Source organism: Caenorhabditis elegans, chromosome X (genome assembly GCF_000002985.6).
Source record: "Caenorhabditis elegans chromosome X".
NCBI lineage: Eukaryota > Metazoa > Nematoda > Chromadorea > Rhabditida > Rhabditidae > Caenorhabditis > Caenorhabditis elegans.
This window is the reverse complement of record NC_003284.9, coordinates 2,319,749-2,334,995: the sequence shown is the minus strand read 5'-3', so window position 1 is coordinate 2,334,995 and position 15,247 is coordinate 2,319,749. Positions and strand designations below refer to the sequence as shown.

At 33.5% G+C, this 15,247-nt stretch overlaps 1 long non-coding RNA gene and 5 other non-coding genes across 6 annotated transcripts, besides 1 other annotated feature; 1 reads left to right on the top strand and 5 right to left on the bottom strand.

The window, feature by feature from the left end:
- Positions 1-7: 7 nt before the first annotated feature.
- Positions 8-220, bottom strand: T01B6.10. Its single transcript, NR_070481.1, has one exon. It is a non-coding gene; the product is annotated as an Unclassified non-coding RNA T01B6.10 (non-coding RNA).
- A 1,129-nt stretch (positions 221-1,349) lies between these two features.
- On the bottom strand, positions 1,350-1,486 carry T01B6.7. Its single transcript, NR_070480.1, has one exon. It is a non-coding gene; the product is annotated as an Unclassified non-coding RNA T01B6.7 (non-coding RNA).
- A 1,692-nt stretch (positions 1,487-3,178) lies between these two features.
- Positions 3,179-3,258, bottom strand: T01B6.6. The gene has a single exon (NR_070479.1). It is a non-coding gene; the product is annotated as an Unclassified non-coding RNA T01B6.6 (non-coding RNA).
- An 877-nt stretch (positions 3,259-4,135) lies between these two features.
- Positions 4,136-4,271, top strand: T01B6.5. Its single transcript, NR_070478.1, has one exon. It is a non-coding gene; the product is annotated as an Unclassified non-coding RNA T01B6.5 (non-coding RNA).
- A 1,600-nt stretch (positions 4,272-5,871) lies between these two features.
- Positions 5,872-6,002, bottom strand: mir-8196.1. Its single transcript, NR_102167.2, has one exon — positions 5,893-5,958. It is a non-coding gene; the product is annotated as a pre-microRNA mir-8196.1 (primary transcript).
- Positions 5,872-6,002, bottom strand: a primary transcript.
- Positions 5,904-8,252, bottom strand: linc-154. Its single transcript, NR_102166.1, has one exon. It is a non-coding gene; the product is annotated as a long non-coding RNA linc-154 (long non-coding RNA).
- Positions 8,253-15,247: the final 6,995 nt, after the last annotated feature.

The following is a 15,247-nucleotide window of genomic DNA, read 5'->3' as shown; positions in this document are numbered from 1 at the left end:
ATCTGTTAAGCACTTCAAAGCGTTTTCAAAAAGATCACACCATGGAAACCGTTCGAAATTAGATTGGAAGCTATGTTTTGAAAAGATCGAGTAATAATAACGGTATTCCGAGTCGGGAGGAGCGCAAGGTCATTTCATTTTAACCCTGTTATTGGACGTCAACTTGTTTCGGGCGCCCAGGGGAAAAAAGCGCAGTTTATGGGTCAATTACATTGAACCCCTCAATTATGATCGTTTCAGACAGTTTTCGAAGGTGTGATGAAAAAGGTTGCAAATTAAGGGAAGAGTATTTCATTACAAGATTCATGTACTTTAAAGGAGGAGTAACGATTCTGGGTAACTTGAGCGTATAGACTTAAAATGTATTCGAATTTTGAGATTAAAATTCTCTGAAAGAAAACATATTTTTTAGTTAAAATGTTTGATTTTGGTCTTTTTTCAGTGTCGCGGCGGTCCGAATTTAATTTTTTAAAATTCCGTACCGCATATTTTGGTAGTATAATTCACGTTAATTCATTGATTAAGGTACACTTAAAGCCGATAGACTAAGAATTTTTGGCATTTTTGACAATAATCAACGACATAGCGTAAGTTAATCTACCAATATATGCAATTAAGGATAATAGTTCAAAAAAGTATATTTCCGACCTAATTTGAGATAGAACATTTGGCTAAAAATTATTTTAAACCGCCCAACTTTTATTACGAAAATCGTATGTTTGGACATCATTTGTTGTTCGGATCAATTTCCGAAAAACAATGAAACTGGCTAATTTGCCACATGTGCCATATAGGGAAATAACGAATAAATAAAAAAGAGAGCATAAAAGAGAACGGGCCGAAGAACAGTGTACAATGACTAAACCAGTGTACAAATACAATAGTAACAGACAGCCGGCTCGAGCTGGCTCATAGAGAAAATACCGTCCCGTTATGTATGTATGCTAGGCAAAGGGGGGGCTATGTGTGCCGGTACCGCGTGTACACTTAAAAACATCGAAAAAAAAAACAATACTCATCTTTCCGGTTGTCTCTGTAGGCCAACTATATTCAGTTATGTATATTCCTGTTGGTTTCTCAATTCTCTATTTAGCGGTTTTCTAATTAATTTTGAGTGTGATTCATGGGAAAGAAAATTATTATTTTTTCACTTTCAATAGTTATTAGAGAACGAAAAGGAGTAGGTGAGAACTAGAGAAATAGAGAGAACCATATTATGCAATGAGTACGGTCTTGCGTAAGTATAGTGAGGGAAAAATATAGTGAAATAGTGTGAAAGCAAATACCCATTCGAGTTGGGAAAGATAACAAGCTTCGCACGCACTATCACGCGCTAATAAAGAAAATGCCTGATTAGAGAAGGCCGGATAAATGACCCAGTTTCACTGGGCTTGGAACATATCAAATTAAGCAGCAGCAGCAGCAAGAATCCGAGAACTTTTACCTCAATATGAAGAGAAAGAACTAGACGCCTTTTGAAACGTGAGTGAGTGATATCAATCTTTATCAAATTTCATATCAGTGACGCATTAATAAATCGAGGTGTAGGCGGGGGGGGGGGGGGGGGGGGGGTTTGAAACAATACATATATCCGTAAAGGAGAAATTAAAAGTCGAATCCGTAAATCGGAATCAGTAAGCGTTTTGAATCGGGTTAATGATCTCGCATGCCGTCGCGCGCAGACGACACAGAGGATAGTGTGAGGAAAAATAATAGATATCACTTTGAAATTGAGTTTGAATGTCACGAATTATAAATGAAATTGAGGAAGTTTGAGAAAAATTCCAGGTACTTCTGAAGGAGGAGTACCGTCATTTATTCCTATGCCAAAACGACCAAATATCATAATAAAACCTTTTTTTTTAAATAGTTCTAAAAAAAATTTTAATAACAGTCTAAATTTGACAATTACTGAGTTTTTGTCACTTTTCCAATACAAAAAACTATAGCACTGTAGTATGTTCGAATTCCTAATGAGTTTGAATATTAACATTCAGAACGTAAGTAAGACCATAATAGAAGGAAAAATTTTTTTGATCAACGACTTCCAAAACCCAAAAAAAAATGGCAAAACTGATTAACTACCAAAAAAATGTTGGAAAGTATTAATATGATATTTGGTCATTTTGGCACCATAGCTAGCAAATTTTCAATTGGCGCTACTTCGAAAAATTTATTACAAAGTTAATAAAAAGTGTGTTAGTAGGTGCACCTCAAAATATTTTCCTTAGATTTTTCGATTTTCATTTTAGAATTTAAAAGTATACAATTAAGTTCAAGTTTAATTTTTTTTTCGAAAAAAAACGCGTTTTGGACACAAATTATATTAAGAGGAATAATTTTGAAAGAAAATATGCAGATATTTTTAAACTTCGAATAGATCACAGTATATTACTAAACATTGATTTGGATGATTATTTTAAAAGTTTTTCACTAAATTTTTATATAATTTTTAAATGTATTGAGAGAAAAAAAGAAATTCAAATTAATAACTTTGCGTATCATGCCGCGAAAATTAAATGCCTTCAATTAAAAATAATTTTAGTGAGATAGCACATAGCAAAACTTTTCAAAAAATAAAAAAATTATTTACTCCCTACAATGTTTCCATATTAATATTCAAAAAAAAAGTATACCATTAAAATCAAATGAATTTTTTCTTTAATGTTTGACGACTTTCAAAAAAGTGGGAAAAAAAACTGGAACTCTTCCAAATTTTCAAAAAATCATATAAAATTTAGAATTAAAAAAATTGTTGCTATTATATTTTGTCATAGTGGTTTTATGTGTAGGCTTTTGCCAATTTCAAATAAAAAATTTTACAACAATTATCCACAGAAAGCGTTTCATTAAAACATTTTACAAGCTGTATGACTCGTAGATGGTCTGCAGCAATGGTGCGGATCTTTAGCGCAACGCTTTAAAAAATAGTCAACAATAGCCCACCGACAGTAAATTGAGATTCAGGTTTTTTCGCGGAACTGACTCTACCATCTAGACAACAATAACACAATTACGGATTGGATTAAACTGAGGGGATTAGAAACTAGTAGGAACGAGAATGAAATGTTTGTGAACCGAAATCGTGTGAAATCTTATGGGCGGAAAATCATCATTTTTATATAAACATATACTAATAGTAAACGTTGCGAATAGAGACAAAATTGTTGTAGAGATGGATGCGCCATATAGGAAGCATAAATAAATAAAATGAGAATGGGTTGAGCGCTAACCGTTCTATTAATCTCTACTTAAATGCCACTCTTCCTCCTTCCGATCACTATTTTTTCAAATGATATTATTTCTTAGTAGCGTGAGGAACAATACCAAGTAGAAACCAATTTGGAGTAGGTTTTAGGGTTTGGCATTTTTGAGAAAAATAAAAACAGAGCAATTGGAAAAAATTGGGATTGAAACACATTTTGGTACTGGGACTGAAATATTTTCCTAAACATTGAACAACATGGGTCGCGTAAAATTTTCCAAATGATTAATGTAGTTGTAAGGCTTTTCAAAAAAAAAAACTTGTAAAATTTTTTATTTCGAGTCAAAAAGTGGTAAAAACTGTGTTAGCATCACTTTTAAAGAAAAAAAACATTTTAAATTTCAACTTTCAAAAAAACTAATTAAAAATTGAGTTTTATCCATTTTTTGAGTCGGTAAAAAAATTTTAAAAAATTAATTGTGGAATTGTCAAATTATCTAAAGTAACCCCAAATTCATTTTTCTTCAAATTTTTAACACGAAAATTGTTGAATAGCCAAATTATCATAAAGAGCAAAAATTAAGAAACTCGGCAATTGACGAAAATCCCAATTTTCGGAAGCAACTATTTTTATAAGATTTTGATATTCTAACATCTGCAAATGCACCTACGATTGTGACCATTATCTCTTCTACCAATGAATATTAAACGACAAAAAAAAATTGGCTTGTGTGCGGAAAACGAAGCAACCAATTTGCATTCGGAATTGAATTGCAACACATAACAAAAGTGTGAAGAACATAATACAATTGCCGACGATGGCCAACTTACATATCAAACATGTTGATCTCTTCTCCCTCAAATAATGTGTCACTTGTACATATCTTTATCGTATACTCTCTCATTATTCCTACGTATTTCATATTTCCTAGCATGAGGTAGTTGATCTGTGGATGTGGTGTCAAAAAATAGGAGGTGATAAATTACAGCATCCAGCTGAGAAGAAGTGTCGGAATGGCTGCGAAGCTATGGCGTTTTAATGGAGATGGATGCTGCTACGTATCCCATAGGGCAAGAGAGGCGAGGTGACGAGATAAAAGAGAACGGATTCAGAAGGAAAGGTCAATTAGAGAGAGAGTCTCAGAGTATCTGATACATCTGCGAGGTGTGAGTATGTAGAGGACACACACATAAACACACTTTTGAGGAAACAATCAACATGTGGACTGAGAACACGGGTCAAAATCCGGTTTCGCATTGCAGACAAGAATATGCGCCTGGAACCACTCAAAAATGAAGCGTTGTGAAAGGAAACCCAAAAATGTAAATGACCACTCTCCAAAAAAAAAAAGTGAAACATCCGTAACATTGCCAGCGCTGAACAGAGTTGAACATGGACACAAAAGCCGAGTGTCGTGCACAAGTGTTATTGTTTTCAAATGCGCGAAACACCCGATCTCTGGCTCCCGGTAGAACAACTGAGTGGGATGCAAGACGAATAAGGTGAGGGAGGGGGGGAGGACATCGCACTTTATTTGAAAGTAGCATTCACGCGTGAACACCATGGCCGAACTCATACGTAGACAAATATGAGTATGCACAAGTTGAGTGTGGCGGTTTCAAGAGGATTCTCATTCTGGCCCGTTTGGAGAGAGAGACATTAGCGAACCTTGATTTTTATAAGGCATTTATATACTCAGTGTTTTAAAGTACTTTGGGAAATTGTCAATTGACCTGGTAAGAAGACAATTCACAGTGAACAAATGTTGCAAGTTAGACAACTACTTACTTACTTCTATACGAGTCACCTCAAATTTTAGGGTTTAAATGCGGAGTAGCGCCAGTAGGGAAATTGTTAAAACCACTCCTTTGCTCCCAAAATAAGCAAAAATCATGATAAAACTTTATTTTATTTTTTTGAAATTTTTTATTTACTGTCAAAAAGTGGCAATTACTCAGTTTTTGCCACTCCTTTTGGAAGTCGACCAAAAACAATTTTTTTTGTTGACAATTTTCATGTTTTAGTTTTGTTTGAATTCTTTGTATTTAAAACAATGTAGGGGTCGAAACATGCGACATTTCTTTAAATTTCCTCAAAAGCTCATATTTTTCACAATTTTGGCAATTTGACAAAACATTGACCGGAAATTATGAAAAATCGAAAATTTTTTGGAGTGTTTTATTAAGTTATCCGGTTGTTTTGAATCATTATAAGTGCATTTAGACAAAATCCCCACTGGCGCTACTCCACCTTTAAGACTGCTAATTTAAATTTTGCCGAAAAGACTGCTCATCAGCGGCTGGCAAGTCTGGTAGACCGAATGTAAAATTTTCACAGAGTCAACTCATAACGATTGTTTTAAATAATTAAACATCTTGAACAGGGCGGCCCAAGGGACAGTTTTTTGAAGAAAAAAATACGAAAAAAATTAGTCACCGTCCAGACACGTCTTAGAGTTTTCAGGTGTCGGCTGGTAAATCCTGCATACGAAATTTTTGAAAAACACAACGATGGCAAACATGTTGTCTACATTTTTACCGCATATATTGGACTTGATTTAGTTAGATTTTCGATATTTCCATCCTCACATGAAAAGCAGAGCCTAATAAAATAGAATAGCCTGTTTCAAAAATTTTTTCGGTAGAAAGTCATGATCCAGAGTGACCGCAACGCTTCACTTTAGCCTATTCCCAAAGAAAAATTAACTACGGCAACCGTGCAAGAGGTTGACATAGAAAATATTTCTATGGGGTGGCGACATTATTCATTATTGATATAAAGATACCTCAACAAAAAACACATTAAAACACACAGAACGATGCAGGAGTAGGTGTTTGGCGGCGGCCGACACCTGCCGGGTTCCGCGCACTGCTGTAGTTTGTGTGGCGAGGGCGGGGCATTACGATTTTCTAATGACAAGGAGAGAGAAGATTTATTCGTTTAAATCAATGATTTGTTATAATAACATTTGTAAATTTTTTGAAAATTTTTTTGAAACGTAAGGTACTAGATTTTTTTTGACTAGTTTATGACTAGTTCATGACTAGTTCAGTGGACACTTTATTCAACTGAAATAACTATTTCCAAAATAGTACTTGCTCCCACACTAAAAAGTTTACATTTGCCAGTTTCATTCGATTTCAAATATAAAAAAGCGTAGGCAAGTAGCATTTTTTAGTTAATTCGGTTTTTTCAAAGGAAAAACGATTCGATTCAAGTTTTCATTTAAAAGTGTGAAAAAATCATCAAAAAATGCAGGAAATTTTCAATTGCAGAAAAAAGTTTTCACAATCAGTTTGACAAGGGGTAATTTTAATAAAACTTTATTATTAAAAGAACAGTTAATCATCTCCTTAAATTAGGGCACAAAATGTAAAATGTTGCACAACACCAAGCTCTTTATGAAACATAAAATCTTGAAAGGACCGAGAATAAGGGAACCCATGAGTCAAATAAAATAAAACCGCGAATCTTTCACATGCACCTGCATGACCTGATCAGTCATCGTTCGGCTTGTCTGAATGGAGAAAGAACAGAATGGAATACGGAACGGCTTCAATAGAGTAATTAGCCAATGGCAGGTGTTGGTGCAATATTCATCTGCAACAGATGGAAGATATGTGATTCTCGCTCACAAGATTATGCATTCAGTTTACTCGTTTGCACAACAACTTGATATTAGGTAATGAAAATTAGAGGAGCATGAAAATTATGGAAATGAGTTGACGAAATATTTCTGAATTAAACTTGTAACACCTGTGAAATAGTATCGGTCAACCGGGAAGTAAAAAGAAATGAAAACCAGCAGATGCACGGAGTCATATCGTATTTGACTTGGCAAATGCACCTGCTTGTTTGTGAAAAAAAAAGACACCCACTACTAAAAGTATCGTTTAACAAATTAAACAATTTTCAAAAAAATAAAAAGTTGTCAAATTATGCAAGGTTAACTTTAACTAAATCCACTTATATTCTCGTGCCAGAAAAATCGCCGTGTTTCAGATCAGTTCAATTTCAGAAATCTACCATTTTATAATGAAGTAACAGTTCAGGAAACTGAAAGCAAAAAAAATTTAAAACTTCTTCTTCTGAAAGAACAACTATCTAAAAATTTCAGTTTTTAATTGCTGATCGAAAAAAAAACGTCTGTGGTTCTTTACGTGGCAATTCATTCGAGTTTTTTATGGTCGACTGTACAGAATTAACACGGCATTTGGTGTTCTCCGCCGTGTTATTGTTTTTTCTCACATTGTATATTTAAAAAAAAACAGAGTTTTTACTACAAGTCAATTGGCGCTCTAAAAATCTGCGAATACTGAAAAACATTCACACATTGAAGAAAAGTGTTGACGTGACAATATGCGTTGCCTTTTTATTTGAAGTTTTTGTTTAGTAATATATAAAAACTTGTATATTTTAATAAATTATTGACCAAGGTTACAGTTAGGGGTTTTACCGTTTATAAAATGGGCATCAATATTTTTGAAGTAGTTGGCTAACCGCGATAGTCCCGTTTTTAGTATTTACGGACATTATTCTCTAGAGATTGTTCTAGATTTTCTTCATATGAATCCTCTTATACAAGTCCTCTCGTAATACAAAATTTATACGGGTTTCATTTGTTTAGACTCATTATGAGTAGTTTTTTTTAGATCAAAAACCAAGTGAGCCACCGAATACTTTACTTCCTTGTCCTTCTGTTTTACAATATTTTGAATCTACTAAGTCACACATTTTTATGTTACCTTTTGTTGTGCACTGGCCATTTGGGAGTGAAAAATCCAAAGATTCAATTTTTGGGGTATGATGTTTTTGAAATTTCTTCATTTTTGTTGAATCAATTCTAATTGAAAATATGCGAAACCTTTATCCAAACTTTTTTATAAACCTAGTTCAATGGGTACTTGTGTATTATTTCCTCTTATTTTTTTTAAATTAATTAAACTTCAATTTATTTATTGTTGGGTATCAACGTGTATTGACCAACGACGTGGCTAAGAAGATCGTATAACGTGAACTCTATGAACTAACTTATTCATTCCTTAGTTTAGTAATGTAATAAACTACTCGTCTTCTCTCCTCGTTCGGCCTTCAAATACATAATTTTTTTTTCCTAAGCCTTAAAAATACAAAAACTCTACACGTTTTTATTTGAAAGTATTTTTAAATGTAGCGGAATGATACACAAGTACCACTGAAGGTTTAACAAATTATGTTTGCTATTAGTTAATACTGCACCCCTATTAGGCTATCGCACATTTATATTCTTATTATCCCTATAAAAGCATATTCAGGCATTTTGAACTACAAAACGTATATTCAGACTAAGTCTCCACTGACGATGCTTGATAGCTTTAAAACAATGTATTCCTTATAGAGTTTCCATTTCACACTTATCAAGCTCAAAGCAAAGCTACCAACATGTTCAAGCTGGAATTTTTTTTGTCAAATGATATCATTTGAAGTTAATTTTCGGTGATCTGTAAAATACAATTTCCAGTGACATCATAAAACATATGACAACAATTTCTATCAATTCTCCATCCATTAAGCGCTACCAAATTTTTCACTGAAATTTCCACCCACACACAATCAACACTAAGATCGTAAATATTGTTGTGTAGGAAAACCGATTTTGTTGTTGCTCGTGGGTGTGAAAAATGTTGAAACCTCTTCATTCTTCATTTGAAACATCAGAAATTGGCTCAAACGTGACAGTAGACTCAGTTTCGTCGTTTTTCCTTAGTCTAGACGCACCGAGTTCTGTTTGGTCATCTCTTGCCGTCTCTCGCCTGTTTATATAAATAAATATCCGTGTTATTAAAAATTCCAATAGGACATTCTATTGACGTGTGCTCCGTTTCTTGCTATCTGAGAGGATTCTCTTTACATAACTTTGAAGTCTAATCTTGTTTAATATGTAGATCAGAATATGACAGGCGGAGTCTGAGCATGTAGAAAATGTAGTAGTGCTTATTCTGAATATTAAATAAATTTTAGATTCTACAAGATGTTTTGTAAGTAAACCGAAATCAGAATGTTTGTAGTTCATGTTATTCTTCCAAAGTCGCCATTTCCTCTGGGAGAATATATTTTAATCATATTTGGCAATTATAATTATTTATCAATGAGCATCAAAACATACATATCTTTTACTTGTTAGATAATATTACTTTCAAAAAACCATTTTTCGATTACACCTGTTCTATGATATTTTCGTAAATTTTTTAAGTAATTAAATAGATGCCAGATTCTCAAATCAGAAAAATAGTGTTGTCCTTCTCGTTACCAATATTTTCAAAAATGTATCGAATAATCTTGTGACTGAGCTCAACAGAAAGAAAATTTGCTTGTCAGTGTTTCCAGAAGTTTTGTCTCACTTCAAAAATAGTAAACTGACAGCTGCATTTGTTGAATTTAGTTTCCATTGACACGATTTGGGGTCAGTTCAACATTTATTTGAGCAACTGAAACGATTTTGTCACATTTCATTTAAATATTCGTCTCAACTGAATCACTATTCTTTAAAATTTCGAACAGATTCAGACCATTTTAAAAAACAACAGAAAATGTTGTTTGGTCATTAAAAACAACTATTAAAAGAAATAGCAAAAAGAAAAAGATTGAACAGAACATAACACATCAAGAACAGCATTAAATTTTTCTAATGCTATTGCTTTGAAAATTTTCAAAAAAGGTTATTTTAGATGGTTTTTTTGGATTTTTCGGCTCCAAGAAAAGAGTTTTGGAATTTATAGAACTTTAGTGTAAAATTTGAAAATATTTAATTCAGATCTTTACGATTTAACTTTCATCATTTGCCTGTTCTCGTCCAATTTTACTAATTTCTTGAAAACCGTGACAGCAGCTTTGAAAAATGTTTTCAATGAGTACAGAGAAGCTTACATTGTAATTAATATTTTTAAAAACACATGGGACTAAGCTGCTAAAAAAACTTAAAAATGGATAACAACACAGTTTATTTAAAGTCTAGTAATGTTTTTTATTTTGCTTATACAGCAGATTGCTCAAAAATTGTCCATTATTGTTAGAACTACATCTGTGATTTTACTTCAAACTACTCAAACTGGCCCCAAATGTCAAAATATCAGAAAAGAAAAACGAAATCATCTTATTAAGTTTGGAAAAAATATTAAAATATAAATATACTCGAAAATTATTTTGTGTAAATTATTTTGAAATACGAACGGTATTTTTTTTTTTTTTTTATCACCTTTTTTTTTAATTAAAAATCAGAAAAAAACTCAAAAAAAAAATTAAAATTAAAAATTAGTAAAAGTATAGCACGGTTCTCTGGATAAAGTTTAGAGACAAAAGTGCGTCAGTTCAAATTTTTTGTTTTTCGGCATTTGGGGCCAGTTTGATTAAAGTAAAATCACCATTGATGGTACTTCACATTTAAATAAATAGATTGAAACAGTTTTTCATCTATCAAAACATAAGTGAATTTATTTTCAAAATGTTTTAAAATGTAAACTTTATGAACAATTTTGAAATATCATGTTAAATTTAAAATCTCGAATATATAGTTTTCAGCTATGTTCTCGTTGCCAGTGCTATCAAATTACAACGCCATTAATAAAAACATGACATTGCCTTCATGAGAAAATGGATCTAGTCTCTTGACACATATTGAGCAAAAAAAATACCCCGCGAGACATTGTTAACTTAGGAGTTTACAGAAAATTTCACGTCTAGCGGAAACCTATTCCATAGATCAAACACTGTAATGAACAACTTAAACAGCCTATTTTTTGAAAGTTCACACTTTATTTCATTCATTTTATTGTGTCACCACCCCCCGACATTCAAACCACCATTCCTCATTCCTCATTTTCTGTGTTGCACTTTTGCCAGTTATGTTTGCATTCTCTCGCAATTTCCTGAACCCAGTTTGTGCTGCCTTCGGCCTTCACCTTCATATTTTCTCAAAATGCGGACGTTTCTGCTCTTCCAATGACAACAAATTTAATTCAGTGCTTCCCATCATAATTCCTTCTTTTTCCCATTTGCTCACATGATGAAGTCTCACGGACTTCCGTTTTGAAGAAACATCCAAGACTCCAACTTTTCGGGAGACAAAAAAGTTGAAACTTGTGTGTGTTTTTTTTTCTCTGTTGGGTGATCATTTTTATGCAACACAGATAACGAACCAAACCCAGAGTGCGAAAGAAGCCACTTTGTGCCTCAACAGAACAACAATATGTCATTTGTTCTAAATATGGGACGAAACCTTTTTTCTATGCGGTGTGATACAGCCTCTCTATCCTTTTTCTCCATATTCGTGTTTTTTTGTATTCTTTTGCTTTTATTATTTTCTGTATTTCTTTGACACTCACATGTCCTGGAATAACTGATGATGTCTGATTAACTCTCCAGTTTTCAATACTACCACTTGACGTGTAGAACTCATTCTATGATATTCAGTGATCATCATCAGATTTTATTTTTTATTTTCAGACACGGCGATGCTCAAGTTCTTCCAAAAGAACCGTCGTCGGAACAGCGAGCCCGCTGCACACTTGCCGCCAAGATTCAATGTGAGTTTTGTATGACAATGTTCCATTAGATTGCATGTCCGATAACAATAACCATGATTTCTATGGTTTGGTTTTTCAGTCTACAAACTTTTGTGTTCTAGAACAAATGAAAATCTCCAAAAACAAATGACTAAAAATCAAAACGGAAAACTGACGTTTTTTTTTGTAGTTAAAAATTTGTCAAACTGTCAAACTTTGAAACATAATTTGTTCTCAGGAAAGGTTGAGTAACGCCAGTGGGGAAAAAATGACCAAATGTCTTATTAATAACTTTTAAAAAAATTTTTGTTTACTTGCTAAAAGGGATTAGTATGTACTCAGTTTTTGCAATTCATAATTCTGGAAGTCGACCCAAAAACATTTTCCCACTATTTTAATATTTTAATTGTATTAACATTGTTTGTGTTAAAACATTCTAGGAAACGGAACATACATTATTGCTCTGAATTCGCGAACTTTTTTTTCGAAAATTTGGCAATGTGCCAAAAATTTTCCTGAGCATTTTTTAAAGAATCTAAAGTTTTTTGGAGTGTTTTATTCTGATATTTAGTCGCTTTGGTTAAAAAAATGCCCATTGGCGTTACTCCACTTTCAATTGAATTGATCTTCAGAAACGAAAAATTTTTCTCTCAAAATTTCGATTTGCTTTTTGTGAATGTTTAAAGTATGCTCTGATAATAACAAAAACTAATGACTTGCCAGTTTTTAAACTTTTTGTTTCTAGAACACTCGAAAAACCAGAAAAAAAAGTGACTCAGTGTGATCACTCAACTCTAATAGTTAAGTTTCGAGAAAATCTGCCAAACTTGGTTCAAATTAGGATTTTGTGTTTTTTTAATTAAAAGTCACATTGGTAAATACTAGTTGTTGGTTTTTTTTTTTGAAAAATGAAATCAAGTAAGTGTTTATCTTCCAAATTCAAAAAAGACACACTCAATTTCCATAAATATATCCTCAATTCAAAACTTTTTTATTATTTTGATTATTTCCAAATTGACCACATTTTTAATTTCCCCCCGACTGCTTCCGACCCATATATCCGTTTGAAATTATTCTCGGAATGCGTGCTCCGAGAGCAATATCTATTTTTTTTGCTGGAAAAACACCTTTCCTACTCTTCCATGCCGTCTTCCTCCCCTTTCTCATTTGCCATATGTCTCGATAACTGGTGTAACAATTTGGGGGGGGGGGGGGGGAAGGGGCTGGGCGGCGTCAGAAGAGCAATGTGGTGGAGATATTCGTCGCAAAACATTTGAGGAAGGAGGCAGGAAAAAAGACCACGTGTGTGTGTGTGTGTGTGTGTGTGTGTGTGTGTGTGAGCGGGTAGTGTCGGTCGGCCAGCCGTGGAGGGCGCGATGGGTTCCATCTTGCAGACCTCCTCCCCTTTTCTTCTACATGCAATCTCAGTCACCCTGTTATTGTATTCTCCGGGCACTGGTGACTGGCAGAATAAGACCTATTTTTAAATTTGTCTACAACCAAACAGGTGCACAATAATAAGATATTATTTCTCTATAGTAGTACAAAAAATGCTCAGAATTTTTAATATGCACAGCGTTGATTTCTAAGATATAGGAGAAATTCCATTTAAAGGTGGAGTAGCGCCAATGGTACCACAATGACCAAATATCGTAATAAAAATTTTAAAATACATTTTTAAAATTGTATATGATTTTTTTTTTGAAAATTGAAAAAATCTCAGTTTCTGCCTTATTTTTTTCAGATTTTCCACCAATTTTTCATATTTTCAGTGCATGAAATTTGAAGTAAAAGTCAAGATAAATGCAAATTTTCGATTAAAAGCTGCTTGACCAGCGTGAATCTGTTCAGGTTTGAAGTCATGTAAAAACGTTCCTTCGTTTTTTTTTGCCTGTTATTTGCATTTATCTTGACTTTTTCTTTAAATTTCGTTAAAAAATACATTAAAATAACTTGAAAAAAATTGTGCACGCGCGTCCCATCGAACAAATTACTTGGCGGGAGGCTTAAATTAAATTAGGCAAAGGCAGAGATTCATCCTATTTTCAAAAAAAAATCATATAAAAATTAGAAAGTTTCTAAGATATTTTTCACTATAATATTTGGTCATTGCGGTTACATATGTTGGCGCTTCTTTAGGAATAATTTGCTTTTTTAAAAAGACTTCTTACTACCAGAAATCTTTATTTTGTACAAAATTTTACAATATTTTACAAACTGTTTATCAGTATTCCGTATACTGTAGATCTCAAAAAAAAGTCATTGAATACCTCACTATTCCTAGGTATTTTCAAAAGGTGTTTGGTTCACATTTTCAGCCCGCCTCCTCCGTTGATCTTTGCCACTTCGGCAACGTGCCTCATACCTCTCAATGATATTTTGTCAACGCTCCACCTCGCCCTCCCTCCTCTTCCATCTTATTTTTTGTTGTTATCAATTTCAGTTTTTCATTTTTTCATCAAAAGGATTTCTGAATCTCTACTCACTATCTCACTCTCTGATTTAATTGTAGTTCTCCCTGATAACAAAAACGCTCAATAACAAAACACGACTCCTGATCAGTTATTATCGGTTGCCCTGTAATAACCCAGCCCGCCCAACTCTTATTTTCAACTCTTCACTTTATTTTATATGGTGGTTGTGTTTAGTCCAATTTTTGATGTTAGTTGGAGTTTTGGAAAAATATTGTTTGTGCGTTTGGAAGCAACTTTTTTAGACTTTATACACATATAATCTCTTGGAACTGATGTCATAATCTAGGCGTGCGGATTTGAAAATAATTGCAAAAGTGAAAACTAAAAATATACTGATTTGAAAAACAGATTAGTGGAGAAATTTCAAAGGCAAACACTTTTTATTGGATTTTTTAATCTGCGGAGGCTACACATGATGCATAGTTGAGAATTGAATTAGTCAGTAATGGGTCTCTTATGTCGTGCTTTGAGCACTTACTGGAAGACCACAAAAGCCACAGTTGATGTTTTCCACATTTGTCGCACTTCTAAAATGCTGGCAGATTCGTCCGGTCTTGAGAGAATCGCAAAATTCAAGTCACGCGTTGTCGCCATTTTGCTTTGCTCGCTTTTTTCTTCTTCTTTTCCTTTCTACTAGGCGTTCACAGATTACTTAGCCTGATTGACTTGTCATACGGTCTTCCGTTGCTTCGCAATCCCATTTTTTGTTCTTTTTCTCGTTTCTTGTTGTTTTGTTTTTTTTTTGCTTCTTTTTTCTTTATTTTGCCGGTTTGGTTTTCCCAGCAACGAATTCACATTTCAGTCAGTCATAAGAACTCAAATTTATCCTAGTCTAGAAATGAGAGACCATTGGCACACACACGGACCAAATATCTGCTCTCTCGTTCTTCTATTTTTAGAGTCTGTGTATGTGAGTGTGCCGCAGTCTAGCTTGTAAACAACGTGCTTTTTTCTATTTTATGCTTGTGACCAGCGAGCAAAAGTGCATTTTTTGCCTATTTTCTGAATTTGAGAGCGTGCGCGCGAG